This window comes from Thalia democratica, chromosome 8 (genome assembly GCF_965202585.1).
Source record: "Thalia democratica chromosome 8, ktThaDemo2.hap1.1, whole genome shotgun sequence".
Taxonomy (NCBI): Eukaryota; Metazoa; Chordata; class Thaliacea; order Salpida; family Salpidae; genus Thalia; species Thalia democratica.
The window spans coordinates 36,187,621-36,200,647 of NC_139172.1; positions in this window are offsets into that span (position 1 = coordinate 36,187,621).

Genomic DNA, 13,027 nt, shown 5'->3' on the forward strand with positions numbered 1-13,027 from the left:
TATAGATTGTTTAGTACAACATTATAATAGTACACAGTTGGCTAATTAGGATTTCAAGCAGTATTATACATAACAAAAATAAAAACAGCTAATAAAAATAGCTAGATAGAGAAATATTTTTTGTTTTTAAAACTGGTTTTCCTTTTTTTTTATTTAAGTATTTTACAATTTGTTAGTTATAATGCAACAAGTATTTGCTACTTTCTGCTAAAAAAAAAATTTAAATAGCTATAAAAATCAACTACAACACTTATTAATGTTACAACTAATCTTTATTTTGTTTTTCATAAGTATAGCATGACTGGCTATCAAAAATCAAGATAAGTTTTTGAAATAATAAATTTTTAGATGTTCTACTTTAAAATAAAAAGCATATCATTTGCTCCTAAAATCCAATAAAAATAGTTTAATTTCAACAACTTAAAATACTTTAATTTTCTATATTACCTTTCCATTTCATATGTTTTGGACAGAGAAAACAATTAAGTGTAGTTTCACCATTGCATTTTGAGTTATATGACCCTCACTATTTCCTAAAATTGCCCTAAAAACACCCAGGATTTTGTAATAATTTTTTTTTGTAGAACCATAAAAAATTTAAGCATTGAAATTTTCAAAAAACCAATGTTAGTTTTCTGAAGGAATCATACCATCTAAGATAAAAAAAGTTAAAAAAAAATATATATATAGACAGATAGCTTAAAGACAAAACACATTTAATGACTAATGATCAAAAAATTAAGATAAAATAAAAAACTTATACTGGAAAGATTTTGAGGAATAAAACAAAAGAAACAACAAAAATATAAGAAAACAAAATAGAATCTTGTATAATTCTCAATTTAGTTATTCAGTGAACCACTTCAACAAAATCAAGCAACTATCAAAATTTTTCAATAGGCATATTATGAAAACTATTTATTCATGCTAATTTGGAGAGTTAATTTAGGCCATAAGGGGTTTAATTTTTTTTAATTAACAGTAGACCTCACATAAAAGCTATTTCTTTCTGAATTTCTTCTAGGTTTTTGAAAATACATCAGGAGGAATTCAGCAAGTAAAAAACTGTCTTAAGTAAAATAACAATATTGGAAACATACTAAAGAGCTACTTTAAATTTGTTTTTAATTTTAAAAAAATTGATGAGGACAAAATTTTTGATTTATATGCTAGACTTTTTGTGTCAAATTGAAATTTCAACACTCAACATGATTTTTTGTTTAATGATATTGTTCATATCCAGGTTTTTTCATGTTTTTTTTTTCATAAATTTTTGAACTCCAAGTTTTTCCAGGTTGTAATAGCCTGAATTGTCAAATTCCAAATTTTTCCGGATTCCAGGTTTAGTGGCCACTCTGTTTAAGGGAAATTAAACTTTTGCACTGCAACTTGTTTTGTAAAAATATTTTTAATTACTTTATTGAATATTTTTTGTTTAATTTAAGTATTAATTGTATGCACACACAACTCATTTTGAATTCAAGCAATAGCTTGTATGAAAAAGTTGCACTGTCTTTTTTAATTTAAAAATTTATAATGAACTATAAAAATACCAAGCAATAAAAATAAAGTTTGAAATTTAACTTATATAGTGGAAATGCAATCAACGTAATTAATAATAATAAAGCAAAGAGTAATTAACAATACATAAGTACTTATAATTACAATGCAACTAAAAAAATATAACAATAAAACAGAGCAAAGCAACAACTTATAAAACAATTTAAGAAAACAACGAAACAGTATAATCAAAATCTTTATGTTTACATAACTTAGGTTTTCTTAATAAAATACAAATAGCCTCAAGTTTAATTAAATCCGAAATGTGAAAACATTTTTTAACAATTTTAAATCTTTTTAAATTATAATTACTAGCACAATCAAGGTTATTTACTAAGTGTTCAGAAATAGCAGATCTTTTTGAAGCATTTATTACTCTAATAGATTTAATTTTCTCATTACTCTTACAAAATTCGTCAATACTTTTTGGAATATGTTCTTTTATTCTTTTGCCAAACTGTCTTGAGGTCATCCCGACATAACTGGCTTCACAGAAGCAGTTAAACTGGTAAACTACCAAACTTTGTTTAAATTCTGCTATCGGGTCTTTTCCTCCAGGTCTAAACATTGGTTTCGATATAAAAATAACAATTGGCTTAGCCGAATGATACGTCCTACTTACTAATTTACAAATCTCTCTTTCTAACACTCCTGAGTTCTTATTGACATAAGGCAATACTAAAGGAATCAAGCATTTCTCAGGCCCTACTGGCTTTATTTTGTTCAAACTATTAAGATGTAAATTTATAGTTTTATTAACAAGTTCTTGTGGATAACCATTTTTATCTAATATCAATTTTATCTGTTTTATTTCATCATCAAATAATTCTCTTGAACAGATCTTATGTGCTCGATGGCAAAGTGTTCTTATTAAATTTGTTTTTCTCTTCATGCTACAGAATGAATGGAAGCTTAAGTAGTTACCAGTAAAAGTTTTCTTCCTAAAAACGGTTGTCAAAAATTGATTCTTGTTTCGTTTTACTAAAACATCAAGAAAAGCTAGTTCATCATTGTTTTCCTTTTCTGAAGTAAATTTTATTGAAGAATGTGTTTTGTTCAACACATTAAAAAGTTCATCTATGTCTTTCTCGTCTTTTCCAAGTACAAAACAATCGTCGACATATCTATAATAAATTACTTTGTATTTAGAGACCACCTTTCTTTCTATAAAGCCCATAAATATGTTTGCCAAAGTTGGCCCTAACGGGGAGCCCATGGCTATTCCATCATGTTGGGAATACATTTGTGAATTAAATGTAAATTGTACACCACTAGTGGATAACTTTAAAAGTTCACGAAAATTGTTTTTGCTTATTCTGGGTGTCTCAAGTCTATACAAAGTGTCAACACAAATATCCAATACTTCATCTAGCGGTACATTTGTGAATAAGCTCTTGACATCAAAGGATGCCATAAAAGTGTTATTTGAATTAATCTTTTAGTTAACTTCATATATATAAGAGAATTTTTTTTTTGACATTTCAGTTTACTAACTTTAATCTTATCACATAAAGTACTCACTTGAATGCAAACTGAAAACATGTATTTATAAATTATTAAATCTACAAATTAAGGAAATATTATACATTGTAATTACACTTAACTGTAATCATAAACTATATAAAAACTTTTTATGTGCAGTCAAACTTTTTAAATTATAAACAATTTTTGTTTGAAATAAACTAAAATTATGATAAATATTAATTTCAGATTGAAACTATTATATTTCTAAAAACAGTTAAAAGCTAGCAGCAAGGCTATAAAATTTCTAGTAAAAGCATTTCAGAATCATTTAATCATGTTCTTGAACAAAATTGGGTATATAAAATAACAAAATATTGAAACTGGATTTCATTCTAGATATAGAAAAAATCTGCTCTATTATTAAAAAAAAAAAACTATACTTGGATTTTTATAAAAAACAAAACTGCCCTGAGTCATCTCACGTTAAAAAAAAGTCAAAAAATTTTTAGTAATCTTGAGTTACCCAGAGATTTTCTAGAATTTCAAAATATCCTAAGTTTTCTTGAGTGTGTGGCAAAACGATAGAAATCTTTTTATACATGGCCAACTATTACAAAAAAACATTGTGCACAATTTAAAATAAATTAAAAAACATTTTATGGTAGCACTTCTTCATAAAAAAAACTGGACTTTAAAGCAAACTTAAATAAAGTGATAAAAATTACATAAAATCAAGAATTGCCTCCAGAAAACTTCTTCAAATTGTGCACAATAAGTTTTTGTGATAATTAGCAACATGAAAAAAAAATCACCTAAAAATCATAGGTCAAATTTTTTGCATCCCATACAGTTTGCATTGGGATGGCTTTCAGAAATTAAAAATTTCCCTAAGGTGAAAATTTCTCCAGATCAATTTTAAACTGGATGTTTTTCTTATATTTTAAATGTATAAATTTTCTGACAGAAAACTCAAAAAGGTAACCATATTCATAAGCACCCTAATAGTTATAGTGTTTTTGTGTAGTTGTTGCAAGCTTAAATTTTAAAAGTGACATAAGATATACTAAAGGGAAGTTTTAAACAGATAATTAATAAAATTTGCATCACTTTAACTAACAAGTTATACCTTCTATAACTAACAAGTTATACTTTATATCAATACCTTATATTAATGTCCATTTTTTTTTTATGAAAAAGTGCTACTATAAAATGTTTTTTAATTCATTTTAAATTGTGCACAGTGTTTTTTGTAATAGTTGGCCATATGTAAAAAGATTTCTATAGTTTTGCCACACACACAAGAAATCTCAGGATATTTTGAAATTCTAGAAAATCTCTGGGTAACTCAAGATTACTAAGAATTTTTTGACTTTTTTTTAACTTAAGATGACTATAGGTATAAAATAGGCTGAGTATACAATTCAAACACAAAATATCATAAGTTATACTGAGTCATCCTGTATCTTTAAAGAATTTCAAAATATTATGAGTTATCCTGAGTGTGTGGTAACCCTGGTACCACTTATTTTATATACTTGGATTTTAAAATATTAGAGTACAACTGTGAATTTAGGTATACACACAAAATGCTTTAGACATATAGCAGAAACTTTCACTTGATTACTTAAACAAACACTGTAAAATTTAAAAACTAAAATATTAAAACAGTAGTTTACTTTAAAGCATAAAAGTATTTATAAGTGTATCACCTTAAGCCCAATTAAAACATCTCAAAAAACTAGCCTTAGTTACAAAAAAAAAAATAAAACCAGTATCTGAGAATTTTAGAAGTTGTCAAAATAGGTTAGTCAGCTTGAGCTTTTAGAAAAATCTCTAAAAATACAACTAGCTTTAGTTGGCCTGAATATTCTGCAATCCTACTATAAGTCTTTACAATTTTAGGATTAATTTAAAAGATATAATAGTTTATGTAAAAAGTCATTTTATTTTAATTCTCTCTGAAACTTGATTGGTTTCAAATTTAAATTTTTAAATTGTAGATCTTGCTGAAACTTGAAATTTTTCCAATACAAATCTATTGATTGTGAATCTCTCTGTGAAACTTTGTATTTAATGAAAGCATATTTATTTTTTTATTTAACTATGCCAGAGACCTGGAATTTTCATAAAGTGTTTCTGGTGATGTCTAGAATTTTTTAACTAATTAACTAAAATTTATTGACTAAAAAAGAAAATAGTCTACTTATAAAGTTTTTAATGATGTATTGCTAACTTAAAGTTTTTTAATTTACTTTAAGATAGTTTCTTACGTATTATAAAGATTACATAGAGAAATTTATAAAAAGATTTCCCAAAAATTGTATATAGATATAGATATTTTGTGAAGTAGATATTTTAGTACTTTTTGTTTTCATAATTTAAACTTGGTTAAATTTCTAAAAAAATTCAATTTAGCTTAAGCCTGCCTCCACCTTTGAAAAATTAATTTTAAGTTCAAACTATAGGATGGTCATTGGTTTTTAGAAATTATCTAACGTTTTGTGATTTTCTTCAAGGTTTTTTGAGATAAAGTATTCTTACCTGTTAAAAAAAATTAACAATAGTAAACTTCTTAAAAGATCCTGTAAGTTCAAAATTACAGTTTTTTTAGCAATTAACTTGGATGATGTCACACCAATATTGAACTGAAACTATATTCATATCAATTTAGGTTCAAATGCAGGCACTCACTTATCTTGAATATTTAGTGGTGTTTTTAGAAACTTTATTAAATACTAATTTAATTATAATTATTTACAGATCAAGCGGAAGAAAAGTTTTTTAAAGCAAAGATAGACACTGTATCTTTTAGTGACTTTTTAACAATGTTTTTTATAATATAAGAGTTATTACGTCATGCACTTATTTAACTCAATTGACACAAGGTTTTAAACTAAAAAAAATAGACTTCACAATATGATGTCAACAGTTATGATAACCATTGGATAGGAGTTGTCAGAGTTAGACATTTTTAATTTAAAATAGTTGAAAGTTGATGAAAATATATACCTCAAAACTGTAGTTTTAACCAGTTGCTGTCTTTGTTGTTAATATTAATTGCTTTGTCATATTGTATATTGATGTATACAGTAGTTGTTATAGGTATTGAATATTAAATTGATGTCAAGTATACTAATTTTAAAAGTGTTTACAACTTTTTTAACTCATTACTAGGTTTTAATAATTTTGAGCTTTTATTTAAACAAAACTAATCCAGGAGATTTTAGAGATTTGTGTACATTATAGAAAACAGAACATGAACAATTAAGATAAAAGTATAGGATTTACTTTATAAAAAATATATGACAGAATTATTTTTTGATTAGAACTTAATAAAATCAGTATTCTTATTAACAGTTTATGTTACAACTATCATCTATCTATGTGTTCGACCTTATGAAAAGCAAAGCTTGAAGGAGAAACTTTTAAAGGACACATTATTTAAGTTTTTTATTGTCACAATTAATTTTAATTTTAAACTTATAAACATTAGTTTAAGTTTCATTATTGAGACGAGAAAGAGCTAGATTAAGAATGTCTTGTTTTGTATATAGTTCTACACTTATGGAACAAGGTTCTGGAGTTTCATTGCTCTAATGTGACTACAAGCTGTTTTAAAGTGTGTTTACTAGGCTTCTTCTCTTTTTTTTTTTTTGTATTTTTGAGGTACCATAACTGTTTTATTTTTAGTTTAGTACCATAACTGTAGAAAGTTAAATTTTGTTATGTCTATAGTTCTACCCACATACATGCCCGTTTTTTAAAAGAGTGCAATAATGACTATAAGTAAAAAACAAGAATGTGTTATAGTTTCTTGAATTTAAATGTCTAAAAAATTTCAGCCTTGTAGTAAGAATTAAATTTATTTATTATAAACTAAAACATTTAGTAATTTTATTTTACAATACCCTAATCAATATGAGTTATTGTATTGATGTAATTGTTTTATTTGTAAATTAAAAGCAATTAAATATATAGTTAATTTTTATTAGATTTTTATGTTATATAATTTTATTTTTATTTATTTATGTATCTACAAAATAATTTTTTTAGCCAAAATTAAGGTTAAAAAAGACATCAAATATAATAAATTTGAGCTTGATAATCTTAGGTAATTACCCTTTTCTTGTTCAAAATTCTAGGTTTATATAAATAGTTTATAGAAACCCCAGAAAACGTTTATCTTTGCAAGAGGTAGAGACTGATGTTTTTTTACCATAAAAAAAAAAGTATACAAGTCCAGTTTTTTTTACTTAACTTCCAATCCAAGTTATTTCTAGATAAAATGGCAACCCTGAAATTATTCTGAGTTGACCTAAGACTTTTAAAAACTTTAAAAAAGTCTGATTACTTCAAAATTTAGTCTAATCAACTTAAGCTGGTGGGAAACATGAGGGATGTATTGAACTGGAATGGTTTAATATCAGTAAACATGTGAGATAAAAAAGGTTATTCTAGAAAAAAAAACATTTTGCTGAAAAAACCCCCGATTTCAAGATGCAGCTTGTATAAATTAATTAAGCTTAGTAGTGAAACACAACAGGTCAAAAATAGCTCTAGCTAGATTATAACTTAAAACAAATAAAGTAGAAAAATAACTAAGTATAAAAACAAGGTGTTATAAAAAAAAATCCAAAGTCATATAACTGTTTACTTTTAATTACAAATAGTTATAACAAAAGCTAATTATACTCCAACTAAAAAAAATCAAAAAAGTTTTGTCTAAGAACCTTATATACAAAAAACCTCTTGATTATCATAAGAAGCATTGGAATTAGTGATCTAAAACATTCTTTTGAATATATTTGTAGAAAAAATTTCCTTTTTCAACTACAATTTAAACTATTCATAATACTATAAACATGTTAAAAAACAAAAACTTAGTCTGAAAAAAGTCATATTATGTAAACGATTGTGTACTCGTAGTCTTTACAAATAAATTTTTTAAACAATTAAATGAAATAATAATTGTTGTCTAAAATTTTGTGGTACAGTTTTGTGAAAAACAGCTTTTTTATTCTAATTAAAGCTATATAATCATTAAGGAAATCTATTTTTAGCAATATACTTTGATTATACTGTTTCTTTATTTTCCAAAAACTTAATACTTTAATCGTCTAGTTATTTTATTTTTGTTAAATAATTTTCTTAATTCTAAACATGTCCCTTAATTCTATTTTATTTCCTTCAAGTTTTAGGCTTAGACTATATTTTCATTTTTATAATATTAGTAAAATTAAAAAAGTACATTACTTATAAAATATTTTAAAATAAACATAATTCAATTAGTTTTCTATTAAACTTTTTTTCTATTCTTTCATTTGAATTTTATTTCTTAAATTTAGATTTAATTTATATTTAACAATCTAGACTTAATTACTTTTTTAACTTCTAAGAAATTGTAAAAATTGTATGACTCGATGACGATAACCGATTTTTTTTTGTACACCAGCCGGTCCTTAAACTAACCTTTGTGAGCGCTTTTTTAATTCATTTGCTACTATCAAATAAAATATTTAAAATAAGTAGTTTGATTTCTGATTTAGTAAAAAAATAAAGGAAACTTTTAGGTAGTGAGAACGTTTATGCAAGCATGTATTTTAACAACTCTAAAACATAAATAATAAAATGTAATAACATTAAAAAATATATATTGTAAAACCATTGGATTCTTTTTTTGATATAAAGCTGTTTTAACTTGTAAAAAAGAAAATGTTTTTACGTAATTATTTACTAAAAAAATTTCTTTTGTGTGCGGGTTGTTAACTTTTTTTTTTGGTAATTATTATTATAGCTCTAACTATAACTAACTATAGCTATAACTAAAGTATATTTAGTGTATTGGAAACAACACATTGTTACAAGTAAAAAAATATCATACATACGACATAACTTGCTGACTGAAAACAATTTTTAGACAACCCCTTATCTATTTAAATTACGAGTAAAAATCTCTATGCTAAATAATTTGTTCTGATTACTTCTGTAAAACAAACTATTCTAAAATCGAAATTTCTGTTCACTATTATAATAAACTGTAACTTACTGACGATCACATGAAATTTTACATTTCAATGTGTGAAACAGCTGTTTAAAATATAGTTTTTATGTATTTAAATAAATATATTTATATATATGTATACATATATTACATTTTGATAAATGTTAATTGTATTAATTGTGAAAACCTTTTATTATTGGAATTTTATTGTCATGTAACCAAACAATATACTGTTTTTTTAAACAAAAAGCTTTATTTATTAGAATCTAAATTTATTTATAAAAAATTAATTTTTAACAGTTTTACTTTAAAACAATAAATTATTTGTATACGTAAATAACAATTGCTATGTTATCAGAGTTGCAGGAATTAAACAAAAATTTACTTTAAATTTTGTTGTAAAAAAAGTTTAAGTAGTCATCTCAAGACATCAGGTTCGGATAATTAATAAAAATTTGCATTTATTCAGTCTCGATTACTTTTAAATTTATATTACAGCAAACGTGGTTTTACTTCCTCATCTTTTGTTTTTATTTTACACTGATTATTTGAAGCAAAATTACAAAAAACAGTATCTGTTTAAAGTAGCAATTCTTAACCTCATTTTTCATGTTTTACGACATTCGGAAAGTTATTACCAAATTTACCACCAAATTACAAAACTGTGTTTAATTTTAGGAAAATAAAGATATTATATGTACTTTAACCTTATTTTATAAAAAAATCGTAAAAATTTAAAAAGATTGTTTAACTTAAAAAAATTACAGTCAAATACTAATTTATAAATTACAAAGACAATTAATAGATATTGGTTTTCATAACTTATATTAAAGAGAATTTACCCCTTAAACCAAGGTTAGGAGTCGCTAGTTTAAAGTTTATGTAATATGATTTGTAACGTTTGCTTATTTGCTTTAGTTAACATTAATAAAATATACAAAAGACAATCTTCAAATAAAAAAGTAGCATATTTTAGAAGTATTTATTAACTTCTAGCTGTTAAAGTATTTTTTTCTATAACAACTTCGTAGTGTGTATTTAAGGCTATAAGTAAATACGTCTATGAACTTTTTTTAGTTTTAGTTTTCCTTTCATTTAATAAAATATAACTTTTCAAAATTTAAATTGCTAGACAATAAGGCTTTATAAATACAACACACACGAGTAACTAAAAAAGAAACCTGGACATATTAAATACAGTTTGTATTTTTAAACATTTTATTTACTAAAGTATAATCATAAAAATAAAATTTAGCCAAAACACCCATGTTTCAAGGTAGGTATATACACGAAGGGTCACTTTTTCACAAAGGGTCAATTTCGCAAGAGTATTAACTTTTGCACGGATTGACCTTTTTTATATACATCTAAAGTTTAACTTTATGTTTGAAACGTCTAATTTGTTTATTTTAGTTTCAAGTTCTTAGTTAAAATTTTAAAACTACATGACTTTTTTTATGTTTTGGCCACGTTATGACAGCTTTTTTTCAGATTTTTACTTATATTGGCTGTTTTATTACGGGCTCAGGCTGGCTTCTTTTTTATCATATATAGTTAGTTGCAACCCTGTTTAAGAACTTTTTATATTTGTTTTAATATTGTTGTCTTTACAACATTGATTATAAGTAAAGTTTTTGGCGTTAAGTTTGCTTTTCTTAAAACTCTCATGTGTATTATATTCATTTCAGTGTCTTTTTATTTCCAATAAAGTCAATAATAAGCTTTGTTTATCCTAAACTAGATGCTGTAAACTTTATTGAAGAACTTTTATAAAAAGCATTTTACTGATTGTAAAATATTTAGTTCTAAAGGTTTTTTAGAATCTTAGAATTTGTTTAAAAAACTGTGTTACCTTTTTAAAGAATAACTAAGGTTGTTTAGATTAATATACTATAAATATACAAGCAATCACATTTTAAAATTACATGATAATTTAAGACTAAACTTTATAAGTTTGTAAATAAGTACTCTCTATTAGTTACAATCCATTTGATTTTTTTTCTTTTAACTTAACCTGTTCTGAAAACCGACTTTTTAAATTAAAAAACTTAAACGAAGAGTGAGAAACAAACGGTCTTTTAATGGCCTTATATGACCCGCATAAATCTTTGGATTTTACCATTAATTTAGATTATTCACTTAAAGAAGTATTTAAACAGTTTAGATACAGATGGAAAAAAAAAATAGTTGTTCTTCGATAAAATTATCATAAAATCTGAACACTTACACTAAAAGACGCATAAAAAGAAAACAAACAAGTCATAAACCAAAAATTTTTAGTTTTTTAACAAATAAGTTATGCTAAAGTATCTACATTTTACTTGATAAACAGATAAGCGAAATTTGCTCCTGTTTTTTTTTTAAGAAGTTAATACAAATACAACAAGCTTTAAGGTATAGTTATAGAAATGATTTGTATAAGTAAAGTTAAAAGGTAAATTTAAACTCTGTTCTATGCACTGTTTGTTGTAATTTAAATTTAAAAGCAGTGTTGTTTAAAACAAAACCCAATCTAAACGATTTTAAATTTTAAAGAGAATATTTTTTAATTTAACGATTGACCTCGTTACCTTTCCAACCAGTCGTACACAACTTATATACTTTTAAGCATTTTGTCCAAGACAAGCATATGTATTTTTAAGTAAAAAAAAAAAAAGATCTAAAAAGCTATAAAGTTTTAATTTAGATAAAAAAATAATAACTTACAAACAGTGATGTTTAAAAAGAACTTAAGGAAACGTTTAGTAAAAAACAGTTTTTGTAATAAAGTTTAAAAATAATATTTGTTGTATTTAATTATTTTAAGGAAATTTTTAGTGAACAATCAATTATGGCAGCATACTTTAACAGTACTGCTAATGCTAGCAACTGATTAAATATTGATTGCTTATAATTTGATTAGAAACGTTGTTAGATAATCAAAGTTACAACAAATATCAGAAAAACAACTTTCCTGTCATATACATACTTTATATCTAACTTTATGTGGTTTTTTTTTGTAAAAGTAAAAAAAAGTTTTTGTTCTCTTACTGATTGATAATCATTTTTTAAGTTTTATTATTTTACCATAGGTTTATTATTTCGCAAGAAATAATTGATCAAATTATTTATAGTTCTTCACAATGTTTTGTGTAATTTTCTTTCTATTCAGTTGCACTGGGTGCTAAAGTTTTATCTCAAATTTGCATCCTACGAAATAAACGCTTGAGTTTTTTGAAACAGTTTAAAGAAAATTCAGTTTTTCAACATCGTAGCTTCCATATCAGATAATCTGTTCATCTCAAGCCATGCAATTTAAAATGATCCTTTCGAGTCCATTTAACTTCTGAATGTAGATTAAAAACTTTTAAAGACATTTTAATTTTCAAAAATTTATTTTTCACCACTTAAAGTTCTTTGAGCTGTGTAAAAGCTTTTACATACTATATTTAAAGTATACTTTAAACACTTTCACTACTAGAATATTTTAAAAGCTTACGTGCTATCATACTGTAGTTAATCTGTTACATGCATAGAAAAACTTTTTGCTCAAATGTTCTTATAACTTTATTTTTCTAAGTTTAACTATATAACCAATTTTCAGTAGATATTTTGAGCTTACTAAAGTTTTTTAAATACTACTTCTGTTCGTGACAGTAAAACAATGGATTGCGACAAAAAACCTTCACAAACCCATCAAACTCCTATTGAAAGTAAACTGCTGAAAGCCGCTGATGATAAAAAGGAGAACAATAATTGCTCCGAGGCCTCACTGAAAATTGAAAAAGAAGTATTTAGCGAGTCAGGTGATCAAAAATCTCATGGTATGCTTTCGGTTGAAACCGAGAAACTTTCTACAGCGAGCGAAAGTAAACATCATGTTGCTGGAAAGGCATCCGAGAATGTAGTTGGGGGAATTTCTGAAAATAAAAATGAAACTGAATTTACAAAACCGCAAACTAATGAATTACAGCATGAATATTCTGTTTTGCAACCACCCGCTACTGAATGTACTTCTAAGGA